Consider the following 12,614-nt stretch of genomic DNA (forward strand, 5'->3'; position numbering starts at 1 on the left):
TAATAAACCAAGTCCCACACCTAAAAGACAAAAATGGTATCCCTCAAACCACAATATCAAAGCCCACAACCTCCTCCATCCATCTACTTCAAAAGGAAACATGCTTTATCCATAAAATTAAAACCCTAGTTTCCTAAATGCCAAACTCTTCCATCTCAACTTTTTAGATAACAATTTTTCTACCTAATTGTTTCCACTAAGGATTTCTATTGCCAATAATCTAGAAATTTAATCATATATTTATGCTACCACAACCACAAGTTTGGAAACAAAACTCTTATTAACACAACTTCTACTAACTAATAGAAAAAAAGATATTTATAATGAGACACAGCTAATATAATTACTATCCGTTATCTACTTGAACACTCTTAAAAATACTAAATATACTAAATCAAACACATACTTTACTATCCGCTATCTACTTGAACACTCTTAAAAATACTAAATCAAACACATACTTTACCATGTTCATTCATTTCTTCACACTTATGATACATAGAAAAAAAAAACTGTAAGCGTTTCAACCCTTATACAATTACAAAACAGAAGGAAGTATATTTTTTTAAACTTAATCTTTATACAAAAGCGAAGAAAGTATATTTCTTATAAACTTAAGGGTTACCCTTATACAATTACAAAACAGAAGAAAGTATATTTTTTAAACTTAATCTTTATAAAAAAAAGGAAGAAAGTATATTTTTTAAACTTAATCTTTATAAAAAAAAAGGAAGAAAGTATATTTCTTATAAACTTAAGGGTTAATTATAAATGATATTTAATACTTTATTTAGAAGTAATCTTCTGAAGTTAATACCAATAATTTGAAATAAGGTCATTTAAAATTATATTCCAGCTAAAAAGAAAATAGTTTTACAGTGGTATCATTAGATATATAATATGTAAATCATAAAAAGTTATTGATACATTTGAGTCTATATATTTTGTTTATTTATGATTAGGTTAAAGAAAATATTATACAGGAATGAAGAAAGACGAAAATTACCTCTATCCTATTTGGTTTTGGAGAGATAGTTGTGCAATACATGTTAGTTGTGGTTAGTTACGTTAACTTGTGTGAACTTCCAATTTTTTTAAAAAATATTAAATCTCAAAAGGAAGAAGAATTAATTAAAAATATAAAAGAAAACACTAAAAGTACTAAATAAAAATTTATAAACAATAGAAATGAAAACAACTAAGAAGTTCAGGAAGAAATTAAGTTTGAAACATATAAGAAAAAGAAATATTTTCATGTAATTGTTTTTTTAGCTTAACGTTAGGTAAGGAAGAAGTTTAACTTAAGTTTAAAAATATTGTTAAATAATACAAGTTTGAATACATCAAGAGGAGATTTCTAAGAAATGTTGAGAAAGAAATTTTTTATTTTATTTTATAAGCAATTGAAATACTCACATTTAATATCTATAATTCCAATTGTCACTAACACAAATAGTTACATATATAAAATTGAAAACATCCCTACTGTAACAAGAACTTCTACATTGGTACCTTATAACCACCATAGAATGGCAGAAACGTTAATACTTATGACATACAATTGAAGTTTTTAATATTGTGTTGTTTATATATATATATATATATATATATATATATATATATATATATATATATATAAAAAGATAAACACAACATACAAATATTAATAAAGATATATATATATTTTTCAATTTGTAAATTTCTTACTTTAAAATAAAGACATTTTATTCTAATGAGTTTATATTAAATATTATTTTATTAAATAAATAAAAAATTATATATTTTTGAATTCAATGATTTTAAAAATGTAATAATTAGTATGTAATCAATAATATTTTTTAAAAAATATTAAAGGTTGGAGTAAAAAAAATACAAAAGATTTGTTTTGGTGCTTTAATAAGATAAGATACTACGCCCATTGTATTAAAGTTAACTGTAGTCACTCATTTATTACAATCAAAATTAACTTCATATTCCTGTCAATCTGTTCAACTTATGAGTTAAAGTAGTTGAGTCTATTTTGATACATTCAAAAATTATTATTTTCAACACAAATTAATTAAATCCTTAACTTTAAACTTATCTAAAACTAAATTGATTCATAAATTTAAACTTTATCTTGACACTCTATTTAGAGTGATGAGGTCTTTTTTCAAATAGATTATACTTTGATAAATGTATAGACATTTTTTTCCATAATATATATATATATATATATATATATATTTGACATTTTGTATTTGTTTTATTGATTATATTTATGTAATTCCCAAATCTTTCTTTCTAAATGCAGTGTCAGTGTTAGAATTGCGCATTTTAAATTTGTTATTTCCAAAATCGTAAGAAAAAAAATCCTTTAAAAAAAATAGTGTAATCACCTTTTTATATTTCTTTTTCAATCTTTAAAAAACTATAACATGTAACATGTGTGAATATACTTATATTATAATATCATAAGTAGAAAAAATAACTTATACTTATATTAATAAGTACCATATATAATTAATCTCTTATATTGTATATGTTTTTATTTTTTTATCAGCATGTTTTCATTTTTTTTTTGAACAAGTTAAGTTTTGGATTTTTTTTATGTGTAAGAACACTTTTTAGATGAATCATATCAATATTAGTGAGTAATCTAGAGTTGGATGTTTATGCACTTCAATAACACATTCATACAAAATTTTGTATTGTAGTTTTTTCTAATAATCATTTGCACGTAGGTGCACAAATCTAGCTAAAGTTTCTTAGTATTTTTATTAGAAACTGAACATAATATAATTATAAAAAAAAACTTTTGTAGTTTTAATTAAGCATCCAAAATTTGAGAGGATTGAAAATCACTTTTAAGTTAATTTAGTATTAAAAGAGAATTAAGTAGAAACTTCAATAAGTATATTTAACTAAAAGAAGAGTTTTTGTTTGAAACTCTCAATCTCATAATTTTCTAATCAATTTTATTTTAACTAATCTCCATTATCTTTTATCTTTATTTTAAAATTAATATTCATCTTATATCTTTATTTCAATTCCTTTTTAAAAATAATTTTTGTATCTTTCCTAAATCAGTTCCAATATTTTTAATTGTCAAATTTCTATTTTAACTGTTGTTTTTAATTGGCAACAAATTTCTATTTTAATTGTGATAATTACAAGGTAAAAAGACAAAGACCCTCTAAATTTGATATTTATTACATGAAATAATTTCTGAAATTTTTTACACATCCAACAAAATTAATTTTAAAACTAAAATAACAACTAACCCCAAAAAAATATTTTTTATCAATAAAATATATTGATGAGAGTATCATATAAACATATTCATATTACTTGGTGAATTGAATACTTCAACACTACTAATAATTGTGAGATGTCTATAAAAAAAAACTAATAATTATGAGAATTTAGAAATTCCATTTAGAAATTGGAAACCCTAATATGAGATTGATGAGGAGCATGAGGTTTGTGAGATCCGCCGCTAAGAAGTCACGAGAAAAACCCGGCCACAGGATCAAGAAAATACCAATTCAACTAACCCTATTTCTTTGTCGATTCACTTTCTTCTGCCGCAAACAAACCAATCCACTGCACTGCACCCTCTGCTCTGTCTCACATTACAACACAACCACTGCCAAGCCATAACTTCTCTTCACCACAAAATTATTACCTTTTTTTTTCTTTTTTAAATTCTTTCTTTATTCCCTGTGTGGTGCCTCTTCACTCTTCTTGAGTAATTAGGGTTCTACCTTAAATCCATGCACAGTGCAACCCCCTTGTTTCCTTTGTTTTCTGTTGGTGTCACGGGTTCTCATTAATGTCTTCTTCCTATTCTCTCTGCGTGTGACTCCCACCCTGCACGCGTGCCTCATTGGTTAGCCAACGAATATTGAATAAGAAGATGGCCAGAGACATAGAAAGGACCCTTCAGGACAGGTTTTGCCATCAGAAAAAGAAGATGAAGTACTCTACTGATTGGCGACGTGCATGTATGCCTAGTGTATATTTCTCTATTCTTTTCATATTTTCATACTTTTTTCAACCAAAATATTCCTTCACCACCCAACTAAAATCTTCTTTCATATAGACCTAATCAAAGTGTAATAAGCAATCTACAAGTTTAATAAATGAGGTTTTAATTTATTTTAGATCTGGAAACTGTTATGAAGCATCAAATCACGAGTTTAATATCTGTATAAAATAGAATTCTAGTTAATAAAAATGATTTTAATATTTTTACCTAAAAATTTATTATGAGACTCAAAAATCATGAGTGTAATATCTATCTATATAAGATAATTCCAGTTAAGTAACAACTCTTACTCATAGTCATATAATTAAAGGATTCATATTATTTGAAGTTATAAAAGTTTAGAGTAGTTATATATTGACATTCATCTTTTAAAAATGTATTCACTTAATAATTTCCTTCTGTTCATACAATAATAATACATATATAATAATTTAAAGATGGATTATATCAATAAGAGAATTGTTACTGAGGTTATATGTTGAGAAGGCTATTAAACTATATTTTCTATATCAATTACTTGAAACTTTGAGTAGAGAAATAAATACAAAGTAGCATAAATGTATAACTTTTAAAATCTTTTAACTTCCACATGTATATTTTTATTTTATGAAAATTTTCAACCTAACTTAAAGGATATCATTCATAACACAATACAAAACATTAGTTATTTTTGTGTTGGATAAAAAGTTCACACTTAATGTGCGGAAGCTATATAAAATAGGATTGATTTAACATACACAAATTCAAATAACATTATTTAATCATAATTAAATTTTAGAGGTTCGAGTTGATGCTATTAAAGCAAAATAAAATAAAAGCATTTGTGTGAGTGTAGTCCTTGTTATATAAGAAAAAAGAATTATGTAGAGAGTTAGACCAATACTCTATATAGTGGAAAAAAAATAGGAATGTGTTTATGTGGGTGTAGCTAACCTATAAAGCAAAAAAAAAATTGTTTTTTTTATTAACAATAAAAAATAAATAAATTAGAACCACTTCAGAAGTAGTTCAACGCAATTATTTTAAAAGATGGTAATGATTAGATTAAATAAAACACTTAGTACGTTAAAAGAAGTAATTAAACTGATAGTGTGGGTAAACTTCAAGTAAGGGTTGGTCCTCAAAATCTTCAGCATAGTGAGGGTGGACCAACTCCTACCAGTTGAAATGTCGTTAAGTTGTCGTTCAATCATCATAGTGTTAATTGTTGTGGCATCAACTTAATTGTTAAATATCAATTTATTATACTTTGTTAGTTGAACTAAACTATGGTAGTTATAGTTTGTTATCCTTATTACTATTAGCTTATCTACTATGGTTAGTTTATTAGGATAATTAGCTCATCTTTATATAGTTATAAACAACTAAAGCTTAGTAAAATCAAATTTGTAATCCCTTGTTCATAATGAAGTCAATTTCTCTCCCTACTTTGTTATTCTAATATGGTATATAGAGCATGAAACAACCCACATCTTTCACCTAATTTTCTTCTCCTCCTTCAACAATGGAGACAACTACCTTTTCTCACTCAATCTCTGAAAAGCATTACTCGAAGAATTATCTCCTTTGGTATCAACAAATCAACTTCTCCTCTTATGACTCCAATCTTCCATGTATACTGAAATGCTCACTTGTGTTTTATTCCTAATTGTGTTGCAATTATTTTAAAGTAGTATTTTCTTCATTGGGAAAACAAGGTGGCGAGATATTGTTTATTTTCTTAGTTAGATTATTGTATCTTTAGATCCTCCTCATTTTGAATTTTGTGTTGGATAGTCCAAACTTTTTTCCATCTTCATGCCAACATAAACTTCAACTTTGTCCACATTAATGTTTGGAGGTTTCAGCTGAAATGAGTTTAAACTTTATTGAATTTGTCACAAAACACAATCTCAAAACCATTTAAACCTATACCTGCCAAAACGCCTCCTATACTGCCTAACCCATCCAAATCATCAAACATTTTCCAATCAAAAACATATTATGAGTTCATGGCTTCTCTAGATTCCTAAAACTATTATATCATAAAACTCCACTATTATACATTTTAGGAGCCAACACATACTTTCTTCTACCAAACTATAAACAATTAATTCAATACAATAAACATAAACATAAACATGTAATTTTTCAAAATTTTATAGTCTATTATACACTCTTAAAACAGATTTGTATGATAGTCCCAACACAAGGTTCCAACTCCATGTCAAAAATTTTATACAACTTCAACATTAGTTAAATACAAACATAGAATAACATAAACTATGTTGTTCCAACCATAAAGGAGAGATATGTATATGGGTTGGGATACCCCTGAAGTATCCCCTTTAATTTATTTATTCATTGCTGATAAAAAAAAAAAAACTATGCAGTCTGTAATCACGGGGTAGAAGCCTTGTAATGAGCTATGTAACACCTCCCAGAGATGTTACACATATGCTGGTTGGGATAAGTGCTATGGTCTTAATTCTGGTGTGTAGCTTTCTTTGTAACTGTTTTGGAACCCACTCATGAAGGGCGCTACTGCGCTGTTTTCTTTTCTATGGGTTGATAGCCTTAATCTATATGTGGTTTATCACATGTGGTGGAATGTTCTTGTATAAGGGTTGGGACATCCTGAAATGTCCCTCTTAATTTATTTTATTATTTACTGATAAAAAAAATAGAATAACATAAACATTAAATACACAATCCAATCTTAGAATGTATGAGAAGCAAAAATGAACTCACGAAACCAAGAATGAACTCACCGAACCAAGAATAAACTCACCTTTTAAAGCAATGATAAAGGTTAAGCTTCAAACTATCATTCACCATAACCATAACCATAACTGCTTCGGCCTTCTACCTAGAACCTCCTAACTAACTCAGCCAACAAAGATCCGATTTGGAATATTGGAATTGATTAGGTTTCTCTCTCTGTTCACCAAACAACTATATATTTTGGAAGCTTTCACTACAAGAAAATCATTAAATAGAAACCAATTTTAGAGACAAAATAATTAGTTGCTATAATGACTAAATTAGATATCATTTTATAGACTACAAAAATTATTGGTTTCTAAATTAGTTTATAAATTGGTATCCAATTAGCTATCAAAGTTTTAACTATTAGATTCTAAATTTGGTAGCAAAAAACTTGGTAGCTAATTAGATATCAATTTAGAAACTTTTTATCAATAATAGAAACTAATTTAGAAACTAATAATTTTTTTAGTCTATAAAATAATCTCTAATTTAGTCATTATAGTAACTAATTATTTTTAATCTCTAAAATTAGTTTCTATTTAATGATTTTCTTGTAGTATTTACCCTAACCACGACAACGAAATCACAAATTTCATAAATTGGGGCATAGAGATTTTCTGAAGAAATGGGAGCACGAGCTAGGAATTTCAAGGCATGGGAAAAATTCCATAAACATAATACTTAAATGTCTTTCCCTAAATCCCTAAATTAGAGTTCACACATATTTTACCTTACCAATAGCGTTAGCTAAGCCACACAATCTCTAATATATTTTTTTTCTTCGGCTGAGCTAACATGAATAATCTTTTCTATATTTTATTTTAAGTAAAATTCTTATTAAATAATAAATTAGTGCCACTTTAACTGTTTGACAAAAGTTGTTTTATAATAATTTTTTATTTTTAAAAAGGTTAGCATCGATTTAGACTCTGCATAATTGACTCTTATTTTTATAATTATATTTATATCATAATAATAGGTTTGTTTGACTGACTCTAATAACATCTTACTTTGACTACTATTTTTCTTTAGCTAATTCATTGCATCTTTGTAATGTAAATTCATGCTTAATGTGTATTCTACAATTCAAAAAATTAAAATTAAAATCAACAACCAAAATAATTTCATTACAATTTCAAACCTTCAATTAAGAAATATTATTTTGCATCAATGTCACGTATTGCAAAAAAAAAAATCATTTAAGCACCATCTTCACCTTATAAAAGCCCAATATAAAGCCTTTTTGTTTGAAACTAATATTGCAATTTTAATTTTGACCAGACTCATTAAAAAAATATGACTAGAATTTTTAATACCTATATTATTTTACAATAACAAAAAACATTTAATAAAGTTACAAAATACTATATATAAAGTGAATTAAAATCGTTGACAATATAATAATTATTTCAAAAGTTATATTTAGAATAATCCCTATCAATTAAAAATAGAAAGGATTTTTTTTGGGTACTTTAATATTTTTAAGGTATTAATTAATTGTTTAGCAAATTAGTTTAAAGGTGATGAAAATATATTGGTAGAAGTGGAAGTAAGTTATGTATGTGGTGTGTTGACAAGATTAGATTAGACACACACATTGATGGGTACGTGTGGAATGAGGCGTAAAGTGTTCACCTGTCCTCTCTCCTTTCCTTTTCCACCAAACAAAATCCCTTTCTCATGTTTTTGTCTTTCTCAATCTATGCATGCATGTCACACCCTTTCTCTTTCTATGCTTAATCATCTCATTTCATTTCCTTGCTTTATCTCAATATCATAATCTCTATATGGATAAATAGATACCATAGGGCATATGCATGTGTTGTAGTATTTGGTGGAACACATATTATAACTATATATTTTGGGACACAAATTCTACCCTTTAGCTTCTGGCCCCATCTCCTCTTTCATCTTTCAAATTCCCATTTCTCAATCATCAACCACTAAGGAACACACACACCCATTGTTTTCAACATCTTCACTTTTTCAATGGACTGCGTATTTATGTTTTGTTGCCTCCTACACATTTCAAACATCATATTCTACCATTTCCAAATTTTGTGTGTGCAATAATAGACCATTATATTACTCTACTTTCACAATTTATGTGCATGTGTGTATTGTGAACATAGTTTGGAATATTTTGATTTTCTTCACCATCATTCATCTGTGATACACGTAATCTCTCATGTCACAAGAACTTTCATTTTTCAAATATTATAGCTGTCGCAGAACATGATACTAGCTGCTGAGTTCTCTTACTTTTAAGAATAAGAACTTACTTTACATAGGAGAGAGGAAAATAATTTACTTCAGAAAAATGGATAGATTCCTCGGGATGCCAATAATTACCCTTTTCATAGTAAATTTTATATGCTTATTTATCGTAATTTTTTCTCATAGTTTGAAGGTGAAAAATATAATCTAGTTCTGAAAAAAAAATCTTAATTAATCTGAGTGAAAATTACAGAAATATATAACTAAGTTTCAAATTTTAATTTATTATAAAATAAAATAGATATGAAAAAAAAAACAAAGATAAACAGAGTAAAATGAATAAAAACAATATCTCTTCAATTTTCATATCCTTTCTTTCTTTTACTCCTTTGTTCATCTTTATTTTTTTTTAACATCTATTCTATTTTATAATATGATATTAGAACTCTGATACGATATCTTTATATGATTTTTCTAATTTTTTTTTATAGATTGTTAACTCCTATAATTATAATGATATGCAAATTAAAAAAAATAGTAAATGGAATGGTATAGGGCCACTATTTTAAGGAAAATGATATAAAGATATAAGGAAACAGTATCTTACTAGTAAAGTAGTATGTGATAATTTTGAGAGAAATTGTGAAGCATTGGAGATTGGTGTGATAATTTTATATTATGTGACATGGAAAGTGGTTGATTAGTACTATTCAAGCATGCAAAACAAAGATTACAGGAAGATAACACTTCGTGATTTGGAGAGCCAAATTTTTTAATCTTGTTTTCTGTTTTTTAGTGAGAAACTGAAGATTCGGTAGCAGACTAATGGTTCTGTCCCCTCCAAAAGCCTTTATACAGTGAGAATGAGCTTTCCCATGCTTCTTTAAGATTTTGTCATTTTCTAATTGAAAAGAACAACTGAAATTCTCAATGTTTCAATATTTTGAGCTTTGTTTGGAAAACTGGAAAATGAACAGAGTGTCAGAACCTTAATAATTCCAAAACAATGATAAAATTACCGTGGTAACATAGTACTTTTAGTATCATAACATTGACGATACGTGATTATTATTAATAATGATGTTATGAACCTAGGTTGCAACAAATCAATTGGATGGTAAAGTTATTAGTGTTATTTATCATTTCATGTTAAGGTACTCTAGCTTTTTCTTTTTTTAATAATAAAGAATTTTAATTAAATTTACTCTATATGTTAATATTGTTGAATTAAAGGACAGCCGTGTATTAAGCTTAATATTGGGATTATTTGCGTTCCCAAATATATATTTTTTCTAACATTTGGTGGCTATGAATTGTCAATGTATTAATAATTATAAATTTCATTAATAACAAATTCACACCACTAAATTTATTTTATTTTAGTTTTCACATGTATCCATTTTTTAATAATTATCTGCGTAAATTTATGTAAATATAGTAATATTTTTAAGAGTGATACCGGCAATATAAAGAAATGGATAATTTATCTAAATGAAAACAGTGTTGGAGATCCCACATCGACTAGAGATTAGAGCCTTTGATTGTATATAAGTGGGTGCAAACCTCAACCCTATGAGCCGGTTTTATGAGTTTGAGTTAGGTTTAAAGTTCACTTTGTAATAAACAGTTTATCATAATTCAGTTTTGAAATAGTTTAAAACAATTTAGAAAACTAAATAATAGTTCAGTTTAGTTTCTTAAAGTTTTATTGTAAAATTTAGTTTGAAAAAACTAATTTAAGTTGTATCTTACTCTTAAAACACAGTGACAGCACCTACATAAGCTTTCTTCAATGCAAGAATGGCTTATGGATACATATGTTTGGAAACAAAATGCATCTCTGTTTATTCTAAACACTTGTAATAATATACAAATTGATTTCTCTGATTATTCTAAACACTTGTAATAATACAATTTGATTTCTCTGTTTATTCTAAACACTTGTAATAATATAATTTGATTAATGGGTAGTAATATTTTAACAATAATAAATAAAAAAAACATGACAACTCAAAATAGTAATAATATTGTAAAGATATTTATTTTATTTTTTAATTTAAAATTTTAATATACAGTATTATATTATTAAAATGAATTGTAAACTAGATCTAAGATTTTTAAGTGTGAAAGTATTATTTTTCTTTATTAATATGTTCAAAATTTCGATATGGAATAAGTAGAATAGTATAATGGGTACGCCTAACGTTGCATATGGATTTTGAACGTTATAGAATGTAAGATAAATTAGTAGTATGAAGTGTTACATGTCCTACTTCCCCAAATGGAGGTTTTAGGCTGTGGCCTAAGTAAATAAATAATATTAGTTGTTCATGCAATAAGAGTATCGAGCAAGTTTTCATGTTAAACTATTTTTCTCAATAATTTTAAAGGCACCTATCACTTTAATTAGGTATATTTATAAAATAACTAAATATTTTTTAAAATGTGGTTACAAGATCAAAATTTAGCATGAAATTAATAAGGAAAAGTTATGAAACTCTAAGTTTTATATTTCAATAAATAAAGTGTTAAACAAGTATATTTGTTATAATATTTGAAATAAGAATTAAATTACATATACTTCCACATCACTAAATAAAGTCTTTAAATATTTTAATACGAGTTTGTTGATGGTTGTCTAAAGACAAGGAACAAAAGGAATAAGCGGAGTATTGTATTTCTTCACATATTTGTTATTGAACTTCGACACAATGTTGAAAAAAAGTATTAAAAGTGTTTATAACAAGAAAGGTACATGAGACAGGACAAAGATTTTTTACTTTGTGCGATTCACAGAGGTTGATAACAATGTAGAATTTGAGAAACTAAAATAGCTAGATGTAATTTGGATTGTAACATGAAGATTTAATATACCAAAATTTAGGAGTTATCACCATCAAACAAACAATTATAGGAAGTAAGAAGTGATCAACACAAAAAGGAAAATTAGGAGAACAACAAAATGGATGAGAGAAAGACCAACAATGTATTCATGCTCAAGCAATAAGGGAATCACATAGAAGAATACTCCAAATGACAACATAGATGGAATAGAGTTTTGGGTGAAGGGGAGGAGAAGATGTGACTTAAGATAAACTTCATTGACAGATTACATGATCTTAACAAGATGGATCTCCTAAAGGAAAACTTCATCTTGGGTGGGCTAAGTTTTATCAAAGTCAATTATTTAGGAGCTAACCAACTTCATGATTAAACCTAATAAACAAATAATGGAGAATGGAAAACTAAGAGCAAGTGAATTACATAAAAACAAGTAAAAAATCAATCTTAAAAACGACAACCTAACAATAAGAAAACATGAAGTTGTTCAAGGACACGTACTTGGATCCAAATTCCTCCCCAAATGAAAGGAAGATATAAATCAACAAACCTAACAAGAGTCTTGAAGTTTAGATGATGAGATTGTTGATCATGGGAAATTTGTAGTTACTTGTTCTTATTATTCCTCTAAAGGTAAGAGGAAAATCTCATGTTGAACCCAAAATATTTTCCAGAAGGAAAAAATTTTATGAGTGGTCCAAATGCTAATATGAAAAATAAAAAAGACAAATATTATCCCTTTACCATTCCAGTGCACACCTTATTATTATTGAGGAGT

This window comes from Phaseolus vulgaris, chromosome 8 (genome assembly GCF_051622355.1).
Source record: "Phaseolus vulgaris cultivar YP4 chromosome 8, ASM5162235v1, whole genome shotgun sequence".
In the NCBI taxonomy this organism is placed as follows: domain Eukaryota; kingdom Viridiplantae; phylum Streptophyta; class Magnoliopsida; order Fabales; family Fabaceae; genus Phaseolus; species Phaseolus vulgaris.